General features: G+C 42.6%; 1 long non-coding RNA gene across 2 annotated transcripts in view; it reads right to left on the bottom strand.

The window, feature by feature from the left end:
- Positions 1-1,938: 1,938 nt before the first annotated feature.
- LOC123383396 overlaps positions 1,939-27,246 on the bottom strand; it is a 141,555-nt gene continuing 116,247 nt past the window's right edge. The window contains exons 1-4 of one of the 2 annotated variants that reach the window (XR_006593083.1): positions 19,354-19,914; positions 17,353-17,516; positions 16,781-16,940; positions 1,939-2,421 (exon numbers count right to left, since the gene is read on the bottom strand). This is a non-coding gene — a long non-coding RNA (uncharacterized LOC123383396). Of the gene's footprint in view, positions 2,422-16,780; positions 16,941-17,352; positions 17,517-19,353; positions 19,915-27,246 lie in introns of those variants that run through there. The other variant, XR_006593084.1, reaches the window with a different exon arrangement.

The following is a 27,246-nucleotide window of genomic DNA, read 5'->3' as shown; positions in this document are numbered from 1 at the left end:
CAGCTCAGAGCCTGGAGCCTGCTCCCGATTCTGTGTCTCCCTCTCTCTCTGCCCCTCCCCAACTCATGCCCTGTCTCTGTCCCTCAAAAATGAATAAATGTTAAAAAAACATTAACTTTTTGGTGAAGTCAAATTTATTAACCTCTTTTTTATGGCTTCTACTTCTTGCGTCCTAAGAAACCTTTTCTTACACCAAGGTTGTGAAGTTTTCCTCCTATACTTTCTTCCAGGTGTTTTGTAATTTTCATTTTCCTTTCAGTCCATAGTCCATTTGAGTTAATATTTGTGTACAGCGTCAGGTAAAGATTGAGGTTCCTTTTAAAAAAGAAAGTTTTTGAGAGAGCGAGCATGTGCACACGAGTGGGGAAGGGACAAAGGAGAGAAAGAATCCCAAGCGGGCTCCACACTCAGCATGGAGCCCAAAGCAGGGCTCATTCCCATGACCCCGAGGTCATGACCCGAGGTGAAGTCAAGAGTCAGTTGCTCAACCAACTGAGCCACCCAGGCTCCCCAAGTTTCCTTTAAAAAAAATCTAGATATTTAGTTGTCCCAGCATATTTGCTAAAAGGACCACTCTTGCCCTAATTGAATTGCCTCGGCACCTTTGTCAAAGATCCGTTGATCATATACTTGTGGGTTTATTTCTGAACTCTATTCTACATGTCTATCCTCATGCCAAAACCACATTCCTTTGATTACTATAGCTTTATAGACATTCTTTAAATCAGATAGCAGAAGTCTTCTCTGTTCTTCTTCAAGATCTATTCTAGGCTCTGTCCCACCTCTTAGAATCAGATTATCTATTTCTTCAAAAAATTATGCTGAGATTCTAACTGGGTTTGTGTTGAAACTCCAGAAAATTTGGGAAGGATTCATGTCCTAACAATAACATCTGCCAATCTCCCAATCCATTTATTTAGTTCTTTAATTTCCCTTGGCAAAGTTCTGTACTTCTCTGTGTAAAAGTCTTGCACACACTTTGTTAAATTGATCCCTAAGTATTCCATGTTTCGGGATGCAATTGAAAATGGTATCCTTTTAAATTTCACTTACCAATTGTTCACAGCTAGTCGGTAGAAATTTGTACATTGACCTTGTATCCTCTAAACTTGCTTAACTTTGTTGTTGCAGTAAATTTTCTGTAGGTCCTTTAGCATTTTGGGGTTTTTTTGTGTGTAGGCAACCATGCTACCTTGAATGGAGACTATTTTATTTCTTCGGTTACAATCTATTTGCCTCTTTTTTTTCACTTGTCTAATTTTGCTGGCTAGCCCCTCCAATACGATGGTAAGTGGAAGCAGTGAACGCAGATGTCCTTGCTTCATTCCTAATCTTTGGGAGAAAGCATTCAGCCCGTCACCACCGAGTATGATGTTACTTATTCGTTATTCACAGATGCATTTTATCACCTTGAGAAAATTTCCTGTCCCTAGTTCGCCAAGATTTTTTTAATGGACCTCAGTTTTTCTCAAGAGTTTTTTCTGCATTTATTGAGATAGTCTTATTTATGTTTTTGTCCTTTATTCTTTTAATATGGTGAATTAAACTGATTTAAAAAAATTTTTTTAATCTTTATTTTTGAGAGAGAGAGAGAGAGAGAGAGAGAGCGCATGCAAATGAGCAGTGGAGGGACAGAGAGAAAGGGAGACAGAGAATCCAAAACAGGCTTCAGGCTCGGACCTGTCAGCACAGAGCCCGATGCGGGGCTTGAACCCACAGACCGTGAGATCATGACCTGAGCCGAAGTCGGACACTTAACCGACTGAGCCACCCAGGCGCCCCAAACTGATTTATTTTCTAATGGTAAACCATTGTTGCATTCCTGTGATAAATTTCATTTGGCCATGATATAGCATCCTTTTTATATACTACTGGTTCAATTTTCTAATATTTAAGGCATCTGAGTTTTCAGTCCCTTCTTCATGTCTTGTCCCTGAGGCCTTCCTATACTTTGTGAGCCTATTTTATGCATTTATAAGTGTGTTTGACATATATTACTCAGAATTTCTTGGTGTTTGTTTGGCTGTATGTTCACATAAGGTGATTCAGGATAAAAAAAAAAAAACCACATCATCTTACTGGTACCAGATTCTTCCATGGACACTAACATAGTTTGACTGGAACAGAAAGTTGTGTAGGGAAACAGTGGCATATAATAGTTTGAAACAAGATATAGAAGCACATAGTTCTGGCTTCAAATACTGACTCTTCCATTTCCTCTAGACAAATATCTTCTTTTGTTCTTTCAACAAATATTTATTGAAATCCAATATTCTACTGTATCAATTAGTGGTGAGTGTTAACTATGAAGAAAAATACATTAGGCTAAAGAGCTAGACAGTGACATAAATGGAAGGGAGTTGGGTGTTTTGTTCAGGTCATTAGAAGGTCTCTCTGATGAGTTTCCATTTCAATACAGACCTGAAAGAAACAAAGGAAGAAAACTCTTTGGATTGCTTGGGGGAAACATTTGTAGCAATAATAAGTGCAAATGCCCTGAGGTGGGGGGTAGATTCTATTATTGAAGAAGAAATACAGAGACCAGAGTGGCCAGAGAAGAGTGACTGAGGAGGAGAAAAGTCGATGACTGGGTCAGCTTTGAGGACGTAACAACTGGCCATAATATAGACTTTAGATTTTACACTGAGTGAGATGGGAGCCATTGGAAAGTTTCTGAGCAGGGGTATGACAAAATATGACTTTTATTTAACAGGATCTCTCTAGGGCTGCTGTGTTGAGAAACTACAGTAGGGAGGAAAGGGGTAAGTGGGGACGGTACGTATGGAATTATTCCAAAAATCTAGGGGAGAGGTGGCGGATAAATTCGACCAGGAGTAGTAGGGGTGGTGAGAAATGGTTATATTCTGCAGATATCTATATCTATATGTAGATATAGATATATAGATATTTAATGTTGATTCATTTTTGAGAATGAGAGAGCACACAAGTTGGGGAGGGACAGGAGGAGGGGAACAGAGGATCCAAAGTACGCTCTGCCCTGTCAGCACAGAGCCTGATGTGGGGCTTCAACTCACAAACCCGTGAGATCATGACCTGAGCCAAAGTCGAATGCTTAACTGACTGAGCCACCCAGGCGACCCCTGGACATATTCTGATGTTAGAGCTGATAGACCGGGCGTGTGGCTTTAAAAGATGAGAAAAATCAAAGGCATCTCCAAGATTTTTGGCCTAAAAAACTTGAAAAGTGGAATTATCATCTCCCCAAATGGAGAACGACTACAGGAGGAGCAGGTTCAGGGATGAGGAAAGTCAAGAGTTTGATTCTAAATATCCTTTAAGTTTGAAATAAGTGATATGTGGATGTATATCCTTACATCCAAATGGAGAGGTCAAGTAAGCATTTGGATATACAGGTATTAACCTCATGTGAGAGGCTGAGACTACAGTTGTGAGCTGTGCCTCAGTTTCCATGTATGCATTAAATGAGATCACGTATGAAAAATGGTTGCCACAGTGCCTGGCACATAGAAATCATTCAATAAATGGTAGTAATTCGTATAAACTGGACGGAAAGTTGAAGCCAGACTTCGGGAGGTCTCAGATTATCGTCTAAGGAAGTAAACTTTGTTCTGAAACCAACAATGAGTCAACGAAGGCTGTTGAGCAGACAAATGACACTATTCAAGTGGTGCCAGGTGGGGAATGACTACTGAGAATAGGCTGCTTGATGTGATAGCAAAGAAGTTGCCATACACCTTAAAAAGGACTGTTCCAGTGGTAAGAAAGTGGTCTCGTGGTGGTACAGGGGATTCATGTGTGACTTGTAGGTGAGGAATTAGGAGTACATTCACGAAGAAAGGAAGTCTGCTCACCTAGTAGCCAATTTCCCCAAACCCTGTATTCAAGGACCCTTGAGGAACCTTAGCTTCCCTAACCACACAATCGACAACCTCTCCATGTTTTTGTCCCAGGAAGGCCAGCTTCCTCACTACCCCTCTCCCCCGAATGCACACACAAAACCAAGCCTCCAAACCCCGTAGCCCGTGTTCTTAGGCCTACTTAGAATGGCAACTTCCAACCACTCCTGTGGCTCTACTGCAGATAACTCCTCCTCTAATGTTCATTTCCTTATGGAAACCTGACGTCACCATCCCACCCCCCAGTATTCGTCCCTCATCTGACCTTCTTCGGCACCTGTCTGTACGCCTCATTTGGTTTTTATGCCCTACCTTTTATTGTTATTTATTTTTCATGTGTATCTTGTCTCTCTCTCCAAGTGGATTATAAGGTCCCCGAGGGCCTTATTCATCTTCGTATTTGCAGTAATGAGAGAGAGACTTATCAAGGAAATACAAGTACTCATATTAGCTCAACAGGGCTCTCTCCCCTGGGGTGGTGCTCACATCACAATACTTTGTCTCCATGTTGGTCCTTCCATTTATCTATGTGAACATAGAGCATCTGACTTTCATAACCTACTCTGACTTCTAAGCCTTTAGCTCATTTAAGGTTGTTTGCTTCTAGATGAAAACTGAGGACACACCTGAATCTCATGTAGATAACCTTTTGGGCTGCATAATTTACTCCACATAACTTGCTCTACACTTTATGATGTATGAATTCTGGGTAATTTCACAAGGGCTTCACATCTCTGTTTATCTTTTCTGTTTCAACTGTTCGCTAATTTCCAAAGACCAATTGTGCCCTACCTGGGTTTGCATTCATATAATCAGCAGGATCAGCTAAGGGTTTGAACTAGAACAGAAGGGCCCTTCTAGGTGATGATGGGGGAATGATAGGATACTAGTGACTTCATAATGATCTACACGGTCTAGCCCTTTATGATTTTTAGCTTAGACTAAGGGCTGCCAAAGAAAGACAGCTTCTGGGGGCACCTGGGTGGCTCAGTCGGTTGAGCGTCCGACTCTTGATTCGGCTCAGGTCATGATCTCATAGTTCGTGGGTTCACGTCCTGCATCAGGCGGCTTTGCGATGACAGTGTGGAGCCTGCTTGGGATTCTCTCTCTCCCTCTCTCTGCCTCTCCCCTGCTCATGTGCTCTAAATTAATTAATTAATTTAAAAAAAAAAGCTTCTGAACCTCCTTCTGATGTATGGGTACATCTTATGTTTAGGGAATCTCTCATCAAATGAGTCTGAGTGAGGCAGAGGTGGCTAAGAAAGAAGCTAGAAAAAGCCTTTTTCAACGCTTCCTACAATCAGGGTGTAGGCACATGATCTAAAGCTCGGTCAATCAGAGGCATGGGACCTAGTGACACATGGAAGCAGAGACAGGGAGAAACTGTAGTGGAGGCTGCAGACTGGTCCAGTGTCTAGGCTCGGCACTCTGGGGGACAGGGCTCCAGAGCAGCTGCAGCGGTGTCCCCATCATAGGACTTGTAACGTGATTGCGCCTCTGGCTCTGGCTGCAGACCCACCCTTGTTCCCACTTATTTTCTGAGTCTAGTTCTCCCGCCTTTCCAGCAACTCTGTGGATGACAAAATGTCTTCCCCCACACCCATACGGTTTCATTTTGAAGAATGCTAAACATTCGGGAAAGTTGAAAGATTTGTACATTTAATCCCTGTATTCCCTTCATTTGGATTCACCAATTTGTTAGCATCTAGCTGCCTTTGCCTTCTCTTATACGTACCTATATGTATATGTAGGGATATCACATATCATGACACACATATATCATGTATTATATATTCGAAAGCAACTTGCAAACATCATGAGATTTCACCCCTAAATACTTCAACACAGATCTCAGAACAAGAACCGTCTCCTACATAATCACAATCCCATTATCATCCCCAAGAAATGTAATAATCAGACACCACATCAACAAGAGAAAGGATAAAAACTATATGATCATTTCAGTAAATAGAGAAAAAGCACGTGACAAAGCACAACACCTACTCATGATAAAACACCCTCCACAAAGTATTTTAGAGGAAACATACCTCAACCTAATAAAGGCCTTAAGTGAAAAACCCACAGCTAACATCAGTGGTGAATAACTGAGAGCTTTAACCCTAAGGTCAGGAACAACACAAAGATGTCTACTCCCACCACTTTTATTCACCATAGTACTAGAAGCCCTAGCCACAGCAACTGGACAACAAAAAGAAACCAAAGCATCCAAATTGGTAAGGAAGAAGTGAAACATTCACATTCACAAATGACATGATACTATATATAGAAAAAACATTCATATTCACAAATGACATGATACCATATATAGAAAACCATAAGGCTCCACCAAAAAACTACTAACTGGAACTGAGAAATGAATTCAGTGAGGTCATAGGATACAAAATTAATATATAGAAATCTGCTGCATTTCTATATACTAATAATAAAGTAGCAGAGGGAGAAACTAAGAAAACAAACTCATTTACGATTGCATCAAAAATACTATAATCCCTAGTAATGAATTTGACCAAGGAGGGGAAAGACCTGTACTTGGAAAACTTGAAAACACTGATGAAAGTAATTGACGACGTTGCAAACAAACGGAAGGATATTTCATGTTCATGAATTAGAAGAACCCTAAAAAACCAAAGCAGTCTTGAAAAACAAGAACAAAACTGGAGGTATCGCAATTCCAGGTACCAAGATATACCACAAAGCTGCAGGAATCAAAACAGCATGGTACTGGTACAAAAATAGACACATAGATCAACAGAACAGAATAGAGAGCCCAGAAATAAACTCACGATTATGTGCTCAATTATATATCTTTGACAAAGGAGGCAAGAATGTTCAATGGGAAAAAGACAGTCTCTAACAAATGGTGTTGAGAAAACTGGACAGCCACATGCAAAAGAAGAAAACTGGACCACTTTCTTATACCATACACAAAAATGAACTCAAAATGGATTAAAGACCTAAATGTGAGACACGAAAGCATAAAAATCCTGGAAGAGAGCACGGTCAGTTCTTTCTCTGACATCAGCTGTAGCAACATTTTTCTAAATAGATCTCCAGAGGCAAGGGAAGCAAAAGCAAAAATAAACTATCAGCACTACAACAAAATAAAAAGCTTCTGCACAGCAAAGGAGGCCATGAACAAAAGTAAAAGGCAACCCATGGAATGGGAGAAAATATTTACAAATGACAGATCTGATAAAGGGTTAGTATCCAAAAGCTGTAAAGAACTTGTACAACTCGTTACCATAAAAAATCCACAAATAATCCAATTAAAAATGAGAAGACAGAAACAGACATTTCTCTAAAGAAGACATCCAGATGGCCAACTGACACATGAAAAGATGCTCAACATCACTCATCATCAGGGAAATGGAAATCAAAACCACAACGTTACCTCACATCTGTCAAAGTGGCTAAAACGAAAAATACAAGAAATGACAAGTGTTGTTGAGGATGTGGAGGATAAAGAAGGCTCATGCACTATTGGCAGGAATGCAAAGTGGTGCAGCCACTGTGCAAAACAGTCCAAAGTTTCCTCAATAAATTAAAAATATAATTATCATATAACCCAATAATGCCACTACCGAGTATTTACCCAAAGAATACAAAAACACTAATTCAAAAAGATATATTGCAACCTCTGTGTTTATTGCAGCATCATTTACAAAGAGCCGAATTATGGAAGCAACCCAAGTATCCATCAGTAGACGAATGGATAAAGAAGAGGTGATAGATATGTAGACATATATACATACAATGGAATATTACTCAGCCATAAAAAGAATGAAATCCTGGAGAATAAGACAGATGGTAACCAGAGGGGAGGTGGGTAGGGAGATGGGTGAAATAGATAAAGGGATTAAGAGTAGGTTTATCTTGATGAGCACTGAGTAATATAACTGTCAAATCACTATATTGTACAACTGAAACTAATATAACACTGCATGTTAACGGCCCTGGAATTAAAATTTAAAAAAGAATGAAATCTTGCCATTTGCAACAACATGGATGGATCTAGAGGGTATTATGCTAAGTGAAATAAGTCAATCAAGGACAAATGCCTTATGATTTCACTCACATGCAGAATTTAGGAAATAAAGGAACAAAGAGAAAAGAGAAAAATGAAAAAACAGACTTAACTGAAGAGAACATACTGATGATCACCTGAGGGAAGGATGGTGGGGGGATGGAGGAAATCGGTGAAGAGGTTTAAAAGTACACTTATCACAATAAGCACTGAGCAATGTATACAATTGTTGAATCACTATATTGTACACCCGAAATATAACACTGTATGTTCACTATACTGGAATTAAATTTAAAAAAGAAATGTAATAATCATTCTATAAAATCATCTAATATACAGCATCTGTCTCAATTGTCCCCAAAACGCCTTCTATGTTGTTGTCTTTTCCCCAGTCCAGGTTCCAATGAAAGTTTGTACCCACTGATGATCTTTGTCTGATTAATTAGTACATTGGTGGTTGGAAAATGTTGAGTTTCTAATTCTGTATTTTCTTCTACATTTGAAAATTAGTATTACATTAAAAACAAGAGCTTTCCTTCTCCTCTCAACCTCCCGACACCCCATCACTTCAGATTCATGGCTTATTTTAATTCAATGTATTATAATCCATTACTAAGATCATTATTTATGATATTAAAATTGTCTTGAAGTTGACCACTGAGAACCCTTCAAACCAACCCCTGTGTCTTTCTGACTTGACCCCATTAGTATTCAAGCTTCCTTTCTTCCTGTCACAATGAGATGTTCCAGGCTCACCTTGTAGTTTTCACTATCCCAGCCCTGTAACCAGCCATTCTTCAATGTTCCTTTTAGTGGGGAATGGTACTTAGAAACCAATATCTGATTGAAAGTAAGGGGACAGAGAACCATCTATTATGCTAATGGTCGCCAAAAGAAAGTTGGAATAGCCATACTTATGTCAGACAATCTAGATTTTATTTTTTTACTTAAAAATTTTTTTTCATGTTTATTTTTGACAGAGAGACAGAGCGCGAGCAGGGGAGGGGCAGAGAGAGAGACACACACAGAATCTGAAACAGGTTCCAGGCTCTGAGCTGTCAGCACAGAGCCCGACACGGGGCTCGAACCCACAAAGGGTGAGATCATGACCTGAGTCAAAGCTGGACGCTTAATCCACTGAGCCAGCCAGGCACCCCCAGATGATCTAGATTTTAAAATAGCCATACCTATATCAGACAATCTAGATTTTCAAATAAAGACTGTAACAAGAGATGAAGAAAGGCATTATATCATAATTAAGGGGTTTATCCACCAAGATCTAACAATTGTAAACATTTATGTCCCCAAAGTGGAGCCACCCAAATATATAAATCAATTAGTTACAAACATAAATTCATTGCTAATAATAGCATAACAATAGGGGACTTCAACACCCCACTTACAGCAACGGACAGATCATCTAAGCAGAAAATCAACAACAAAACAATGGCTTTGAATGATATACTGGACCAGATGGACTTAACAGATATATTCAGAACATTTCATCCTAAAGCAGCAGAATACACATTCTTCTCGAGTGCACATGGAACATTCTCCAGAACAGATCACATACTGGGACACAAATCCGCCCTCAACAAGTACAAAAAGATCAAGATCATATCGTGCCACAATGCTATGAAACTCAAAATCAACCACAAGAAAAAAACTTGGAAAGACCACAAATACTTGGAGATTAAAGAACACCCTACTAAAGAATGAATGGGTTAACCATGAAATTAAAGAAGAAGTTAAAAAGTACATGGAAGCCAATGAAAATGATAACACGACAGCCCAAAACCTCTAGGATGCAGCAAAGGCAGTCATAAGAGGGAAGTATATAGCAATCTAGGCCTTCGTAAAGAAGGAAGGAAGGTCTCAGATCCACATCCTAACCTTACACCTGAAAGAGCTGGAAAAAGAATAGCAAATAAAGCCCCAAACCAGCAGAAGACAGGAAATAATAAGGATTAGCGCAGAAATTAATGCTATTGGAATAAAAAAAAAAAAAAAAGCCAAAACAGTAGAACAGATCAATGAAACCAGGAGCTGGTTCTTTGAAAAAAAAATTAACAAAATTGATAACCCCCTAGCCCGATTGATCAAAAAGGAAAAGGAAAGGACCCAAATAAATAAAATCAAGAATGAAAGAGGAGAGATCACAACCAACACAGAAATAAAAACAATAATAAGAGAACATTATGAGCAATTATATGCCAATAAAATGGGCCATCTGGAAGAAATGGACCAATTCCTAGAAACATATACACTACCAACACTGAAACAGGAAGAAATAGAAAATTTGAACAGACCCATAACCAATAAAGAAACTGAATCAATAACTAAAAATCTCCCAAAAAACAAGAGTTCAGGGCCAGATGGCTTTCTACGGTAATTCCACCAACCCCTTAAGGAAGAGTTAACACCTATTTTTTCGAAGCTGTTCCAAAAAATAGAAATGGAAGGAAAGCTTCCAAACTCATTCTAGGAGGCCAGCATTACCTTGATACCAAAACCAGACAAAGACCCCACTAAAAAGGAGAACTACAGACCAGTTTGCCTGATGAACATGGATGCAAAATTTCTCAACAAGAGGGGTGCCTGGGTGGCTCAGTCACTTAAGTGTCTGACTTCGGCTCAAGCCATGATCTCACAGTTCGTGAGTTCAAGCCCCATGCTGGGCTCTGTGCTGACAGCTTAAGGCCTGGAGCTTCTTCGGATTCTCTGTCTCCCTCTCTCTGCTCCTTCCCTCTCATGCTCTGTCTCTCTCTGCCTCTCAAAAATAAATAAACGTTAATTTTTTTAATTTCTCAACAAGATACTAGCCAACTGGATCCAAGAATACATTAAAATAACTATTCACCCCAATCAAGTGGGATTTATACCTGGGATGCAGGGCTGGTTCAACATCTGCAAATCAATGTGACACGCCTCATTAATAAAAGAAAGAATAAGAACCATAGATGCAGAGAAAGCATTTGACAAAATACAGCATCCTCTCTTGATAAAAACCCTCAAGAAAATAGGGATAGAAGGATCATACCTCAAGATCATAAAAGCTACATACAAAAGACCCACTGTTAACATCCTCCTCCATGGGGAAAAACTGAGAGCTTTCCCCCTAAGGTCAGGAACACAACAGGGATGTCCACTCTCACCATTGTTACTCAACGTAGTGTTGGGAGTCCTAGCCTTAACAATCAGACAACACAAAGAAATAAAAGGCGTCCAAATCAGTAAGGAGGAAGTCAAACTTTCACTCTTCACAGACGACATGATACTCTATGTGGAAAACCCAAAAGATTCCACCAAAAAAACTGCTGGCACTAATCCATGAATTCAGCAAAGTTGCAAGATATAAAATCAATGCACAGAACTCAGTTGACTTTCTATACATCAATAATGAAGCAGCAGAAAGAGATCAAGGAATTGATCCCATTTACAATTGCACCAAAACCCATAAAATACCTAGAAATAAACCTAACCAAAGAGGTGAAATATCTATACACTGAAAACTGTAGAAAGCTTATGAATGAAATTGAAGAAAGCACACAAAATAATGGGAAAATATTCCACGCTCATGGAATAAAAGAACAAATATTGTTAAAATGTCAATACGATCCAAAGCAATCTACATATTCAATGCAATCCCTATCAAAATAACACCAGCATTCTTCACGGAGCTACAACAAGCAATCCTAAAATTTGTAGGGAACCAGAAAAGACCCCAAATAGGCAAAGCAATCCTGAAAACGAAAACCAAAGTTGGAGGCATCACAATTCCATACTTCAAGCTATATTACAAAGCTGTAATCATCAAGACAGTATGGTACTGGTCCAAAAACAGACACATAGATCAACGGAACAGAATAGAGAACCTAGAAATGGACCCACAAATATATGGCCAACTGATCTTTGACAAAGCAGGAAAGAATATCCAATGGAATAAAGACAGTCTCTTCAGCAAATGGTGTGGGGAAAACTGGACAGCGACATGCAGACGAATGAACCTGGACCACTTTCTTACACCATACCCAAGAATAAATTCAAAATGGATTAAAGACCTAAATGTGAGATAGGAAACCATGAAAATCCTGGAGCAGAACACAGGGAGTAACCTCTTTGACCTCAGCGGGAGCAACTTCTTACTAGACACGTCGCCGGAGGCAAGGGAAACAAAAGCAAACGTAAAGTATTGAGACTTTATCAAAATAAAAGGCTTCTGCACAGCAAAGGAAACAATCAGCAAAACTAAAAGGCAACCGAAGGGATGGGAGAAGATATTTGCAAACGACATATCAGATAAAGGGTTAGTATCCAAAATCTATAAGGAACTTACCAAAGTCAACACCCAAACAACAAATAATCCAGGGAAGAAATGGGCAAAAGACATGAGTAGACACTTTTCCAAAGAAGACATCCAGATGGCTAACAGACACATGAAAATATGCTCAATATCACTCATCATGAGGGAAATTAGAAATCAAAACCACAATGAGCTATCACCCCACACCTGTCAGAATGGCTCAAATGAACAACTCGGGCAATTACAGATGTTGGTGAGGATGCGGAGAAAGAGAATCTCTTTTCCACTGCTGGTGGGAATGCAAACTGCTACAGCCTCTCTGGAAAACATGGAGGTTCCTGAAAAAATTTAAAATAGAACTATCCTATGACCCCGCAATTGTACTACTAGGTATTTATCTAAAGGATACAGGTGTGCTGTTTTGAAGGGGCACGTGCACCTCAATGTTTATAGCAGTGCTATCAACAATAACCAAATTATGGAAAGAGCCCAAATGTCCATCCACTGATGAAAGCATAAAGAAGATGTGGTGTGTGTAGATATAGATACAGATATAGATATAGATATAGATACAGATACAGATATAGATATATAGATATAGGCATGCAGTGGAATATTACTCAGCAATCAAAAAGAATGAAATCTTGCCATTTGCAACTACGTGGATGGACCTGGAGGGTAATATGCTAAGTGAAATTAGTCACAGAAGACAAATATCCTATGACTTCACTCATGTGGAATTTAAGGTGCAAAACAGACGAACATAAGGGAAGGGAAGCAAAAATAATATAAAAACAGGGAGGGGGACAAAACATAAGAGACTCTTAAATACAGAGAACAAACTGAGGGTTGCTAGAGGGGTATTGGGTGGGGAGATGGGCATTAAGGAGGGCACTTGTTGGGACGAGCACTGGTGTACGTAGGGGATGAATCACTGAATTCTACTCCTGAAATCATTATTGCACTACATGCTAACTTGGATGTAAATTTAAAAAATCAAATCAAATCAAATCAAATCAGCGGACATCGTGAAAGAAAAAAGAAACCAACATCTGAGCTCCAGGTATCCTCATTGTCACTGGGGTATCATTACTTCTAAGTCTTTTGAGTGAATTGAGCTAGGAAAAACATATATACATATATAAAATAAAAATCACACTGATGTTCTTGACTCAAATTTAACATTAGAGGGCTTTCCTTTACTTTTAAATTTTTTTTTCCAACGTTTATTTATTTCTGGGACAGAGAGAGACAGAGCATGAACGGGGGAGGGGCAGAGAGAGAGGGAGACACAGAATCGGAAACAGGCTCCAGACTCTGAGCCATCAGCCCAGAGCCCGACGCGGGGCTCGAACTCACGGACCGCAAGATCGTGACCTGGCTGAAGTCGGACGCTCAACCGACTGTGCCACCCAGGCGCCCCTTTCCTTTACTTTTAGATACTTTCTACTTAAATCCCTTTTCTTGTACCATGAAAATCTGGGTTCCTAGTAACATTAATACATTTACTTACTTGCTTCCTCCTTAGGTGGACATAAATGCATAAATATGATGTGATACTAACAATGTGTACTAAGATTACGATTACCTGGAAGCTCTTTTTGTCCTTAGAACATATTCTGCTAAAGATGTATATCGTCAGAGAACTATGTTAAAATTTTTGGGAAAAAAGTGAATTTCCTTTTCTCTCCGTCGTTTGTTATAAATGTGACATTTACTTGTCTATTTGTTTCTGTTTGTCCTAAGTTTTAAGACTTTTCATCCCTTTTCAGTGAATTTTCGAAATTTATAAAATGTTTACATGTTAAAAAGTCAGAAGTATCTAAAAAGCTACCACTAGAGAAGTTTTTCTTCTATTCCTATCCTCTCCACCTAGTTTCCACTAACCCCATAGATTCTGTTTTATCCTTTTTCTGTTTGTTTTTGTAACACACACACACACACACACACACACACACACACACACGTATATTGCTATTTTTTACACAAAAAAGAGCATGCCATATTTTGCACTTTTCCATTACACTTCATAAGATGTCCTGGAAATTACACCGTATCAGTTCATAGACTGTGCCTCATTCTTTTATACGGCTGTTTGTACTCTGTTGTACTCCAAAAAAGAAAAAAAAAATCTTTTTTTCTGCCCTGGTACCTAGCACTATCTGGGGGTGATAGCAGATACATTACAAATATTTTGCGGTTGGCTAAGCAAAATAATAATGGCCTAAACTGCAGCATAATCTACTATGGTTTGTAGTAAGATTTAGTTCTTAAAAATTTGCCTCAAAAGGTTGTGGAAATCTTTTCCTAAAGATCTTAGGGATAACGGGGTGGGGGTGGGGAACAGTAGGTTAGATTAAGATATACAGCTGGCCCAGCATCCACTCTAACAAACCTCATTACTCAGAAAATTTCAGAAGCCGAAATAAATTAGAATAAATACTACAGCGATATTAAAAGACGGCTCTGAAATACCACTATAGGGCTAAAATATTCACCCAGCTGAGAACACTTTCTTTACAAATGACGCTACCAAGATGTGATTTAGTAGTGAATTTCCTTAACATTTTAAAATCCTATAATGATAGGTCATTTAGTGAGCTCTGGCTTTTTACCCCCCAATTGTGGAGTTTGGCACAAACCGTTCCTTTTCATTGCCCGCAGTTATCACAAAGTTTAATTTTTGAAAATATACAAAAGCATATGTGTTCGCTGGCAAGCTCGTCTATGAATGTTAGAAGAACCTAGTTCACGTTAAGATTTTGATATATGCCCTGATGCTAGGGCACCTTTTAACTCTCAATAACTTTGCTTAAATTTTTGTGCCTGGATTCAGATGCTTGATTCTCTGCCAACCCAGCATTTTCACAAATTTGCTTTTATTTTTTCATAAGCGTTTATTTATTTTGAGAGAGAGAGAGAGAGAATGTATGTGCCTGTGGGCGGCAGAGAGAGGGAGGGGGGGAGAGAATCCCAAGCAGGCTCCACGCTGTCAGCACGGAGCCCAGTGCAGGGCTCGATCTCACAAACCGTGAGATCGTGACCTAAGCTGAAATCATGAGGCAGAAGCTTAAGCAGCTGAGCCACCCAGGCACCCCAGACACCCTGCTTGTAAAGTGTGGTTGGGAAAAACCAGCGTGGAGCCTTGCTGCTCAAAGTGCGGTCCGGGGACCGGCAGCATCGTCTGGGAGCTTGTTAGAAATACAGAATCTCAGGGCCGCTGGGTGGCTCAGTCAGTTAAGCGTCCAGCTTCGGTTCAGGTCATGATCTCATGGTTTGTGGGTTCGAGCCCCACGTCGGGCTCTGTGCTGACAGCTCAGAGCCTGGAGTCTGCTTTGGATTCTGTCTCCCCCACTCTGTCTCTCTCTCTCTCTGCCCCTCCCCTGCTCATGCGCTCTTTCTCTCAAAAATAAGCAAACATTAAGAAAAAAAAAAAAGAAATGCAGAATCTCAGGCCCCATCTCACATCTCTCGAGTCAAAATCTCACTTTTAACGAGATTCCCCCGGTGATTCGTGGTACACACGAGAGTTTGCAAAGCACTCGTGTAACATTTATGTGAAAGAATCAAACCGTTAACCGGGGGACATTCCAACACATCAGCAAGTGGACAGCGTTAATGACACTGGTGGCTACTAGAGGGGGTGGAGAAAAGATAACGGCGTGGAGTCGCTGCATAAAGTCACAGGGGAACGGAGCGGTAAAGAAAGATTATTTAGAGGACACCCAAACCAGAAGTTCGGTCCTGCCACAAAGCCAGAGAGCTTTGTCAGATCCTCTCACTGCAACGAAAGGGAGTGGGGAAGGCACGGAAAGAGGAAGAGATACAGATTATAAGTAGCGTAGAGGACAGAAGATGCCAGAAAACCAGAGCTTCGGTTGTGCAGGCACCAGGAGAACCCTTCCTCTCCCTTGATTCATCCTCCGGTGATTGTGAGTTTTCTGAAGACCGACATACACCAGATGATAATGGAGATGTCGTGAAACGTGTCTCCTCGATATGCAATCTACACATTTATTGCGTATTTTCCCGATTAACTGAATGTCTTCCCGTAACGACGTCTTAGGAGCGCTTGCGCCTGTGAGTATGTGTGTCCGGGAGCGGGAGGGAGCCCTCGAGCACCATTTCAAGATCTAATAGGAAAAACATAGCAGTGACAAAGTGAGGGAGGATGGCTAGATGTCCCCCAAACCGCGACAGAGGCCCTCAGTTTGTGCTTGATCAAAACAACAGTGAGTTTCATCCTACAGTCCAGAACGGGAAGGCACCAGTGAAATCCCTTGACATTTACCTATTCTCCATCCTCACTGACTTCTAATTCAAGACCGTGAAGTCCCTGCCCCGTCCCCCAAGAGCGGTCAGTTGCCAAAACCCGAACTAAGTCATGTAAATCTGCATAAATCTATGATTTGTATTCATGGTCTACAAAGCTGAGGTTGCCACTCGTGCGCGTGTGCAAGAGACGAAGAGAGAGAGAGAGAGAGAGATTCGACTAGATGATGCTAGGAAAGCAACTCCCCAAAACAGAACCAGGCAACGCAGACCCGGTTCTACCTTGTGTTCTAGCTGCAAAGAGATTTATCTTCCAGTTCTGCAGTCATTTGTATCGTCTGAGGCCTCTTCCTCGCTCTCTCCCCTCCACAGCCTCTTTCCAATCCTTGTTTGGACTCGCGGGGAGGGCCGGAGGTACCTTTCACCCGCATTTTCAAAAACCCTATCAAAGAAAGCAAAGCCCAGAAGAAATATGAAGACCACTGTTGGCGCCCCTGAGGTCGCACGCAGGGTCCCCGGCTATTCCTTTTGATAAAGCAAACAAGCAGATTAGCCTCACAGGGTCCTGCTCTGTGAAGTACTGAGAATTGGTTTCCTCCGCGCACAAAACCATGAAGATATTTATATATCATTTATCTTTCGGAGTTGTCATGTGGCCAAAGAGCACTTGCTGTGCACCAGGCTTCTCTCGCTACTTAGAGAGAATTACGTGATTAAATAGAGACCTGAAAAGTTTTGAACAAGCGCTGAAGAAGAAAAGGTTTCCTCTTCAAGCCTTAATGAAGTGAGCTCATTCCTCCTCCAACATCAACTTAGCCTTGTGTAGTTTGTTTTCTCGCGGGTTAATCACTGACCAGAGCTTCAGTGCGGACCACCGGTTTCCAATAAGCCATAAAAGGCCGATCAGCAGCCTTTGTCCTTTTCTGTGGGGCTTAGCAGACAGCAGCTGAATAAACCTGTTCAAAGTCAGAACAGTCAAGCAGGCGCGCAGAGGCCCAACCGGTGCCTCTGGTGAATCCTGAAAAGCAAATTAATTTATTAGGACATAATTGATAACATGTGCAAATACACTAGCCAAAGACTCCCCTGTGCTAATTTCGGCATAATTAAATACGGGGCAGTTAATGAATAGCGTTCCGGGAAAGCAACATTATGATAAATATACAATTATTACTTACTGTAGCCCATACTTGCTATGTTATATGCAGGCCAACGCCTCTGCTTTCGGGGTTTAGAGAAAATCCAGAGGGAAAGAAAAGACCTAACAAACTGTGGTTCCTCTGAATTAAGCTTTAAATAAAGGCTGTTACAAGTGAAATACACCCAGAAAAAGAATTCCTTGAATATGCAGAGGAAGGAGAACATGAAATCTATCCATTATATTTTCATGTAAATGCCCACGTCCTTTCTTCTCCGGGGCGAGTTTCACATTTGCGAATCTATGGAGAGCCTCTGTGCAAACGTTGTCTAAACAAGGACCTCCCTTCAAAACAAAAAGCCAAAAAAAAAAAAAAAAAAACCCAAAGCAAAAAAAACCTCCACCTGCCAAGGTAGCTGCTGGAATACTGCAGAACACTGGCTCCCTTTTGTCCCCCCGCCCCCACCCCGCAAACTTGCTTCAGAAATCCCTGCCAAAAACAGTGCTCCCCATGCGTCAGGACACGAGCTTCGGCGGGCTTTCCAGACTCGCAACGCCGTAACAACTCCATCAAGCAGTTTCTGATGTGGCCCTTGGCTTCGGGCTCCACAGGTTAAGAAGACGAAACGAGATGGGAGGGGAAAAGAAGAAAAAAAAAACAAAAAAAACATTCCCCGGGGAAAAAATAAAGAACACCTCGCCCACCAGCTTGGTAGGCTGGGCTTTTAAAAGTTACGGGCGTCAGTATGCGTAGGGCGCGTCAAATGTCTAAATTGTGCCATTTTTCCCCCCCAAAGCGACCTTTGGGGACAGGAGAGCCGGTCCCCTTTGTGCTGGTAAACAAAGGTGGCCTTCCCCCGCCTAGCCCCTTGGGCTGATAGGTGAGGGAAAGGCGGACACTCTCCTTCCCTACATTCACGGACCAGGATTTTCCTCTGAGAAGTCTCAGATCCGCACAGAGTTCATGGTCCCTTGGAGTGATGTTTATCTTCCCAAACAGGAGCCTCTTCTAACACCCTTCAACCGCCGGTCGCCACTTGGGTTGTCAAAGGGCTCGGGCTTTCCAAATTATCTGCTGCTGGTTAGGATGTGACAGATCCTAAAGGCAGAGGTAATAGGAGGCTTCCCCCATCTGCTCCGGTCACTTTCTTTTCCCCAGTTGGCATCACGGTGTCATTTCTATTCTCCACACCCCTGGATTTCCTGACAGCTAAAGCCGCCAGATAAATGATCGCTCGAGATACATTTGTGATGCATGATATGCTAGCAACCAACGTTCGAGAGATCCTCAGCGTCATTTTCGCTATCAGAATATGGGCGCTTGCGCGTGCGTACCCGCTACGTGTTTTCTTTCAGGCTCCTGATCGGTTTTCAATCACCCTGAGATGATGTGTTCCAGCTTTGGGCGTCAGACGAACGGAGTTTGTGTTTTCAAGGCCTGTGGAATCACCGTGGGGCAGAGGCCGGGCGGTGTGCCATTTGGCTTTCAGAAGACAAGTGACTATGATAGATGTCCTTCCAAATTAAACGGCACTTTGGAAAAAGCGAGACGGCATTTGAATCCAACAAGCAGAGAATCTCGTTACGTTCTCCAAAGGAATCCAGAGACGAAAATCTAAGGCCACTTGAGGTCCATGCTCTTTGCGGACCCCGGAGGGAGAGGAGTGTCATCACGGGCAAATCAGAGACCGAATCATGAAAAATGTCAGGGACTCACCTGACTCCCCACCAAACCCCGGCTGGAGCTGACGCTAGCTCGCGCAGGGCCCAGAGGAACCACTGGCATCATCTGTCTGTGGCCCATTATTAGGCAGCTTTCCAGCGGCTACTTTATTCCGGGGACTCTGGCGAGGCGGATGCCTGAACCTTGGCTTTCGCGTGTCATGTGCTATTTTGGAGAAGCAGTTTATTTCTCTCACCTGCGCGCCCCATGGGGGGAAGCACTGATTGCTTTAATCCTAACATTTGGAGTGGAACCCATTCATGAAACTTTCTGGCTGTGTGATTCAAACGAGGGCTTCTCTTGCCTCTTTTTGGTCTCACAAGAAAATCAATTCGCTTGAAGGGCCTCTTAATCCCATTTTTGCAATCAACAATTGCCACTTGTATGTCGCTCTAATAGATTAAGAAGTGGGATGCTGCGGTTGTCTGGTCTAATTCAACCCTATTCAGGTGGCTGCGGCCCGAGGCACTTTGTAGTGCCAAGTGCAGAGCTCGACAGGAAGACTTTCGCTATCATAATTTCCTGTGGAGCTATGCACTGCCCCCACTGAGGAGCCTGAATTACTCTGAATTAGGCTCGACAACCACAGAGAGTCGAAATCCCGCAAGCAACAATAACCAACTCTTTGAGCATGACTCCCGCATGGGTGATTTTTCCCTTTGCATTGGCGCAGAAAGGAGGAATTCCAAAATGCGCATCTATTTAAATGACAGCAGCCTGCCGTAAATCAAGCGAGAAACAAAAGAGGAAGCGGCTGAAGTGAGGGAGAAGTTGGGGTGCGGAGAAATGAATCAACAACAGCGCGCGCAGAAACTTCATAGTTGAGCCTGTGAAAGTGTTCAGGCCTACAGCATCACCATGACAACCCGGAGCAGGCCCACGTCGTCGGGTAGCCACGTCGGCCTTTACAAAAACAGCCTCTCGTCGTCGTCCCAAGCCTCGTTTACTGGATGCCCGACAAAAGCACAAAAATCAATACGTGAATTAAAAAAAAAAGCTACGGCGGGCTGCTCTGGTGCTCTGGTAACTGGCGAATCTTCTTGTGTGGGTATCAGATGGTCTTATCCCGGAGTTCGTCCCAGAGCCCGGGCGGACATTGCCTCGGGCAGGCACTTACTGCCAAGTCCCCGACCCAAGTGGGAAGGAGACGGCCCCGGGACAGGAAACCACTAGCAGGTTCCAGAGAGAGCGTCCGAACTGCAAGGGTGTGGTCAAGGCGTGTTATTTCCAGAGACACCAGCGAAACGAAGCGTTCTAGGTAAGGAAGTGGGAGACCTCGGTCCTGTTCGCTGAAACTCCTTCCTGATGACTGACGCGGCCTAAAAAGTGCATTGAATCGAAATAAATCTAGGTTTCTCTTCTTCGGAGTGCCAGGGCCTCGTCCGACACTTTTACCTTTCTGTGTTCAGCAAAGAAAGAGAACAAAGGGGGAGTCCCACTGATTCATTGAGGACAGAGCGTAACTGGGATTAGGAGAAAGGCAGAAAAAGGCTTCTGAGAAAAAGAAAACAACAAAAGGAACAGGAGTGCTGACAAAACTTTTTTCTTTCTTGCTTGCTTTCCATTGAGGCAAAAGAGAGGCGAAAATGAGGACCGCTTTAAAAAAGACGGAGGAAGAAAGCCCAGTCTGGCCAGAGGAACAAAACCCAGAAGGAGAGCAGATACAGCCTAAGAGTCTCTGGCCATTTCCCTACTCGGAGAAGAAGCCCCATTGCCACGAGACCCACTTTTGTGGTGTCATTTCATGATTCTCTCCAGTAGCCAGGCTGCGGGCCAACGTCTCCGGAGTGGAATTCTCCCTGCACGCTTAGGACAGGAGGCCTGTGAATTCATTCCTGGACGGAGGGAAGGCAAGGGGAGGGCGGGCAGCTTTTGCATTTGGAGATCGCATTCACAAATTAAACATAATTGTCTAAAAAAGAATGACCCTGAGGTCAACGCCACCAGCGTGGCGTCACCGGACGGCTGGAGGGAGGGATTCAAAGCTCGGGCGACTGCAAACTTTGATTCAGGGCTCCTCACAAAGGCTTTCAGATCAGTCATATTCCGCTGTGACTCCCCCAAGCCCGCTCTCCTAGAGGTTTTACAGATCCCATTAGACTCTAATGATCAGAGGGCTTAAGCAGAACACCCGTTTTTACACGTTTTCGACCTACATCTCCAAGAGTCTTACCACACCTTAAAATAGGAATTAGACTCTTTCCCTACGACCAGTAGCCACTTTGATTTTTTTTTTTTATTTTAGAAAAAATTCCGCCAGTTCACATACTAGTATATTTCAGCCATGAGGGCGCCAACAGACATAATGCCTACTCCTGGGATCCTTAAATAAACGATCGTCACAGAACCTGGAAAGGGAACGGAAGAGTGTGTGTGTAAGGAGAAGCTTCGACCGCCAGAAGAACGCGCCTTGGGCGTATGCGACAGGACCACGGAACCCGTATTAGTGAGCCACAGGTGATCATATGAAATCGTTTTGAGATGTCTGATCCAGGCTTTTCCCACTCTGTTCCCCACTCGTACGCCCCCACAAAATACCTCACCGAAGCTATAAATAGCTGAGGTGCTTCGTGGAGCAGGTGCATCACGTCCTCTTTGGGGTAACCGTCTCAGTAACTCGGTGAGGTCCGCGTCAGCGCGCCCATTTCTCAGTCTGCCCGGCTACGCGCCTTCCTTCCCTTAATTCAACACACACTGAATGAGCACCTGCTACGTTCCAGGCAGCATAAGTTGCTAAATACAAAAGGACGGCAAACATAGACACGGGTTCTGTCTTCCTGGAGCTCACAGCCTAGTCACGGAAGCAAATATTAAACAACGGACCACAGGAATAAATTATTTATAGTTGTGCCAAAGTTGGGCTCTGGGTCTTTTGTACACAGAAAAAGCAGGGTACTGTGAGCTCAATAGACCTGGACCCCTAACCTGGTCAAGGTGAAGAATGAGGTGTCGCGGCAAGATCTCTCAAGAAGGGGGGAGAGCAAGTGGGAACGGAAAGATACGTGTGCGTTGGGGAACCATAAGGAGGACAGTCGGGTGGAGGTTAGTGAACTAGGCTGAGACTCGTAAAAGAACAGTTGGACAGTGGACCACGCAGGGCCTAATTTGTGGACTATTTAAAGCTTTTTTTTTTTTTTTATTTCAAGTTCAGTGCAAAGATTTGAGGTGGTTTGAAGCAGGTGAGTGATGGGATTCGATTGCTGTTGTTCCCTCTGACTGCTGTGGGGACAACTGAATGGGGCAGGGCAAGCAAAGCTCCCATGTACAGTTGTGCAGGCTGCCCACGCACAAAGAGGCTTTACTCGGGAGCAAGTGGAGGCTGAAATACAGCCTGAGCTCTTCTTGTCAAGCCAGAAGTCCAGGATCTGGGGTGTAGTCTACTCCAGGTCATGATCTCGCGGTTCGCGGGTTCGAGCCCCGCGTCGGGCTCTGTGCTGTCAGCTCGGAGCTCGGAGCCTGGAGCCTGCTTCGGATTCTGTGTCTCCCCCTCTCTCTGTCCCGCCCCTGCTCACAGTCTCTCGCTAAAATAAATAAACGTCAAAAAAAGTTTTTCAAAAAAAGGAAACTTCTTTAAAAAAAAAAAAAAAACTCAAAGTTTAGGGGCACCTGGGTGGCTCAGTCGGTTAAGCGTCAGACTCCAGCTCAGGTCATGATCTTGTGATTCGTAAGTTCAAATCCCACATCAGGCTCTGTGCTGATAGCTCAGAGCCTGGAGCCTGCTTCAGATTCTGTCTCCCTCTCTCTCTGCTCCTCCTCGGCTCACTCTCTGTCTCTCTCTCTCAAAAGTAAACAAACCTAGGGGCACCTGGGTGGCTCAGTCGGTTAAGTGTCCGACTTCAGCTCAGATCATGCTCTCATGGTTCATGGGTTTGAGCCCCGCGTCGGGCTCTGTGCAGACAGCTCGGAGCCTGGAGCCTGCTTCAGATTCTGTGCCTCCCTCTCTCTGCCCCTTCCCCAGCTCACACTCTGCCTCTCTCTCTCAAAAATAAACATTAAAGGAATTTTTAATAAAAAAAAAAAGTACACAAACCTTAAATTTTTTTTTAAAAACTCGACGTTTATAAAAAAGTGGGGGTAGCTGGGGGAGGCTAACATTCTAGATTAAAAGAAATTACAAATGCAATACATTTCAAAGATGTTTGGGAGACAGCTGGGGAAACACGAATACGTGAAGCATTAGACGTTATTAAGAAATTCTTGGTCATTTGTTAGATGTGATAATGCTGTGGTGGTTGTATAAGAAAATGGCTTTAACTTTTAGAGGCTTATATTGAGGTGTGCATGTTGGCAATTCACCTTGAAATACTTTCCAAGATGAAGAAATATGCAAAATATTACGAATAGTTCAACCTAGTGATCTCTATGTGGGTGTTCCTTATACTGTTTGGTCTTTCTGAGTGCCTGACAGTTGTCATTAAAAAAACATTAAACATGAGATTTGCCCTAAATGGGCACAAGAAAGACAAAAGTACAGGTGAGAGATAACGATGGCTTCGGCTAGGGTGACAGCAGGAATAGAAGGAAGTGAACGGATTCAGATGATGAGGTAGGTGAAGAAAAACGGGCAGAATTTGGAGGCCTTATCTGGATATGGGAGGTGAGAGAGAAGGAGGGGAGCCGGAGACAGAAATGTGAGAATTGTTCCCATATCGCCCGTAATCAAAGCCAGGGGGGTGGGTGGAGAAACAGTAATAAAAGGGAGAAATAATAGAAATTTCCACCATGAGCTAAGCAGGAGACATCATGGTCAATTTGACGCGTATTGAGAACTCAGCGTCTAGTCCAGGAGAATGATGTGCACAATCTGAGACCACATAGAATGTGCCAAGGACACATGGGGATGTGATCAATTTTGCAGGGACACATCTTAAAAACTAGAAATCCCCAATCAAAATTATATTATATCCAGTTATTTGAAAGTATTACATTTGGAGTTGTTGATCAATGGCTTCCTAAAATGTTCTTAGAACAGTTCACTAAAGGGGCGCCTGGGTGGCTCAGTCGGTTAAGCGTCCGACTTCAGCCAGGTCACGATCTCGCGGTCTGTGAGTTCGAGCCCCGCGTCGGGCTCTGGGCTGATGGCTCGGAACCTGGAGCCTGCTTCCGATTCTGTGTCTCCCTCTCTCTCTGCCCCTCCCCCGTTCATGCTCTGTCTCTCTCTCTGTCTCAAAAATAAATAAACGTTAAAAAAAAAATTAAAAAAAAAAAACAGTTCACTAAAGATACTTTCACCGAAATGTGCAAAGTAGAGTTTTCATTCTCACCACCATGTCATTCATAAACCTAAAACAACAACAACAACAAATGCATCAGTCCACGAAATCCATAAAAGAACCCAAGGGAAGCAAACCCACTTGTCTTGTAAGAAATATTCCAAATCGGCCCATTCAAAAGGCATTTATGGAGTAACTGTCACATGTCAGACACCGTGTCGGTCATATTTCCACAAATTATCTCGTTAAATCTTCAACACAATTAATCTCACGGTTGTAATCCCTATTTTGCCAGAGACAGCTATGGCTAAGAGAGATGAACAGGCCTTCCCAGGGCACAGCTGGGTAGCAGCCAAGGCCATAAGAAGCCTCTTCCTACCAAATTTGAACTACGCTAGAGAAGTGTGTTATTTAAAGAAACCCTGTGGCTACTCTTTTTACAGGAAGAATAACTTATTATGTCATTGATCACCCCCTAAGTTCCCCATTTTGTAAAGTTTGGGTTTTCATACAGCAGGTTTCCTTTAAAAAACAGCCACCTATATTTTAGAAGCCTTTCAAGAAGCAAATTGTCCCCTGAAATTGCTCCTTACGACTAAAGCTTCATGATTAAATAACCCAACACAACACCTGCTATGGAAAATGGTGGTGCTGGCTGGGCACAGATTACACATTCAGTAAATGCATCTTAAATTTCCTCTGGTTTTCCACAATAATTAGGTACTTGCTATGTTATGATTTGTGGAATATTGACCTTTAAAAAAGTATATATAGCCACCTCGTGGGTGACATCTAAGCTTTAAAAGGCCACTGTTTTAATACCTCCACAAATCAGAATCCATATAAGACCATTAAATTCTCCATCCCTTTAAAGTGCTGGTTAATAATAAGCTTTAAGGGCATGAGCTATTTTCCCTCTTTTAGGCAGTCAGATAACAGTCAAAGGTAAAGTCTATGGGGTGAACAGGTGAGCAGCATTCACAGAGTTGAACGCTAGTGTAGATATTTTCTAGCTCAGCAATGAAGAGTTTCTTAAGCGGCCATCTTGGACTGCCTCAGTTCTATCCATGGCACGTAGTGAAGAAACAAAAGGATTCTTGAGACCAGACCAAGAAAACAAAAATATATAAGCAGATCTAATCAGCAGCATCTGAGAGTAGAGACAAGCTTGCTGTCAACATTTTCAGGAATGTAGTGCCTCTTTCACGCACGATGGAGAGTTCCCATGTCTTTCAACAACTGGGGTTGCTTTTCTTGTTTTTAATACATTGACCTTTACCATCACCAGCATGCCTCTCTTGACCCTCCTCGCACCCTCCCTATTCAACGTATGAGCATCTTTTGGAATGCTGGGAGCACAAGGCAGATTTACCATGAAGGGAATGCGGGTGAAGACCCATCACTGGGAGGGGCCCGACAGCAATGTGTTCACACGATCACGTGTTATTGTGAAATCTATCAAAGGTAATTTTGTATTCTTTTTCTCAGGAATCCTCCTCCCCACCAAACATTATAAATGCTTTTAGGCACCACGAAACCTCGCTCCCTCTCTGCTCAGGAAACTGTTGATGAACACTCATCCAGGTAGCACCAACGCCTCATGCTTTGAAGGCCTTTTCCAAGTCAGCTAAACAGAGACCAAGTCAAGCCATAAAGGACCTTCTTAATCAGAATTTTAAAGCAGTAAGAGAACCTTGGAAAATAATGCTTCGAAGATATAGTCTATAACGGGTTCATATTTCCTTGAATCTTCTAACAGTCTCAGTATGTTTTGGATTTGAGAAGCCAATGATCCATCATATGGAACCTTGACGTCCAATAGTGTTAAACTCTTAACTTTTTTTTCAGAGGACAACAAAATCTTTTTCTGTAAGACTGAAAAATGGATCGCTATGATGGGGCACATCCTCCGTCAGCTCACCGACTAGGCTCCCTTCTCCAAGAACAGAGTATTGTCCTGGGACTTACCTCGGACGGACGGCTTCGGCATGTCTGTGATGCTGGGATGGATAGGAGTGAAGAGGGGACTTTCCCCCAACTGCTGGGCTTCTGCTTTTCTAAACTTCTGTTTTGGAGCAAGTGACGCTCTTTCCAGAAAGGAACTTGAGTAGTTCATGACATGAATTCCAACTTAGATATGCAGTTGAAAGCGAGATAAGCATTCTTTCTGCCCTGATTTAATCACCCTCGAACAGGAGGAGGGAGCAGGGGTGCGCCATTTGACCTTCATCTGGATATATTCTGAGGCAAATTATTCCCCGAGTTCTCCCATTGGCCACCAGTTGTCATGTTTACAGCACACACACACACACACACAGACACATAGACTCACAATTATTAGCTTTCTGGTTGCAAATATCAGATCCTTAATGAGAGAAATATATTCTTTGTGCTCTCTCTCTCTCTCTCTCTCTCATGCATGCAAGCATGCACATGCCCCTCTCAGCTGTCTACAGCTACAGTTTAGTCTTTAAATGCCATCTGGCCTGGGCCCTGGGGATTCAAACATTCTAGCTATCCATTTCAGATCCCAAATCCTAGAATATTTCTGACTAGGTGGCCCATGTCTGAGATTTGGCCACGATTCTTCCAGTTCTTGGCGACATCCTGTGTCTCGTATCTTATTTCTTAAGAGTTTTAAGACACAAAGTAATATCACAACAGAAAATATGCG

The sequence above is a fragment of the Felis catus genome, chromosome X (genome assembly GCF_018350175.1).
Source record: "Felis catus isolate Fca126 chromosome X, F.catus_Fca126_mat1.0, whole genome shotgun sequence".
NCBI classification, from domain to species: domain Eukaryota; kingdom Metazoa; phylum Chordata; class Mammalia; order Carnivora; family Felidae; genus Felis; species Felis catus.
The sequence above is the reverse complement of the archived record's forward strand: the minus strand, read 5'-3'. Positions and strand labels throughout refer to the sequence as shown.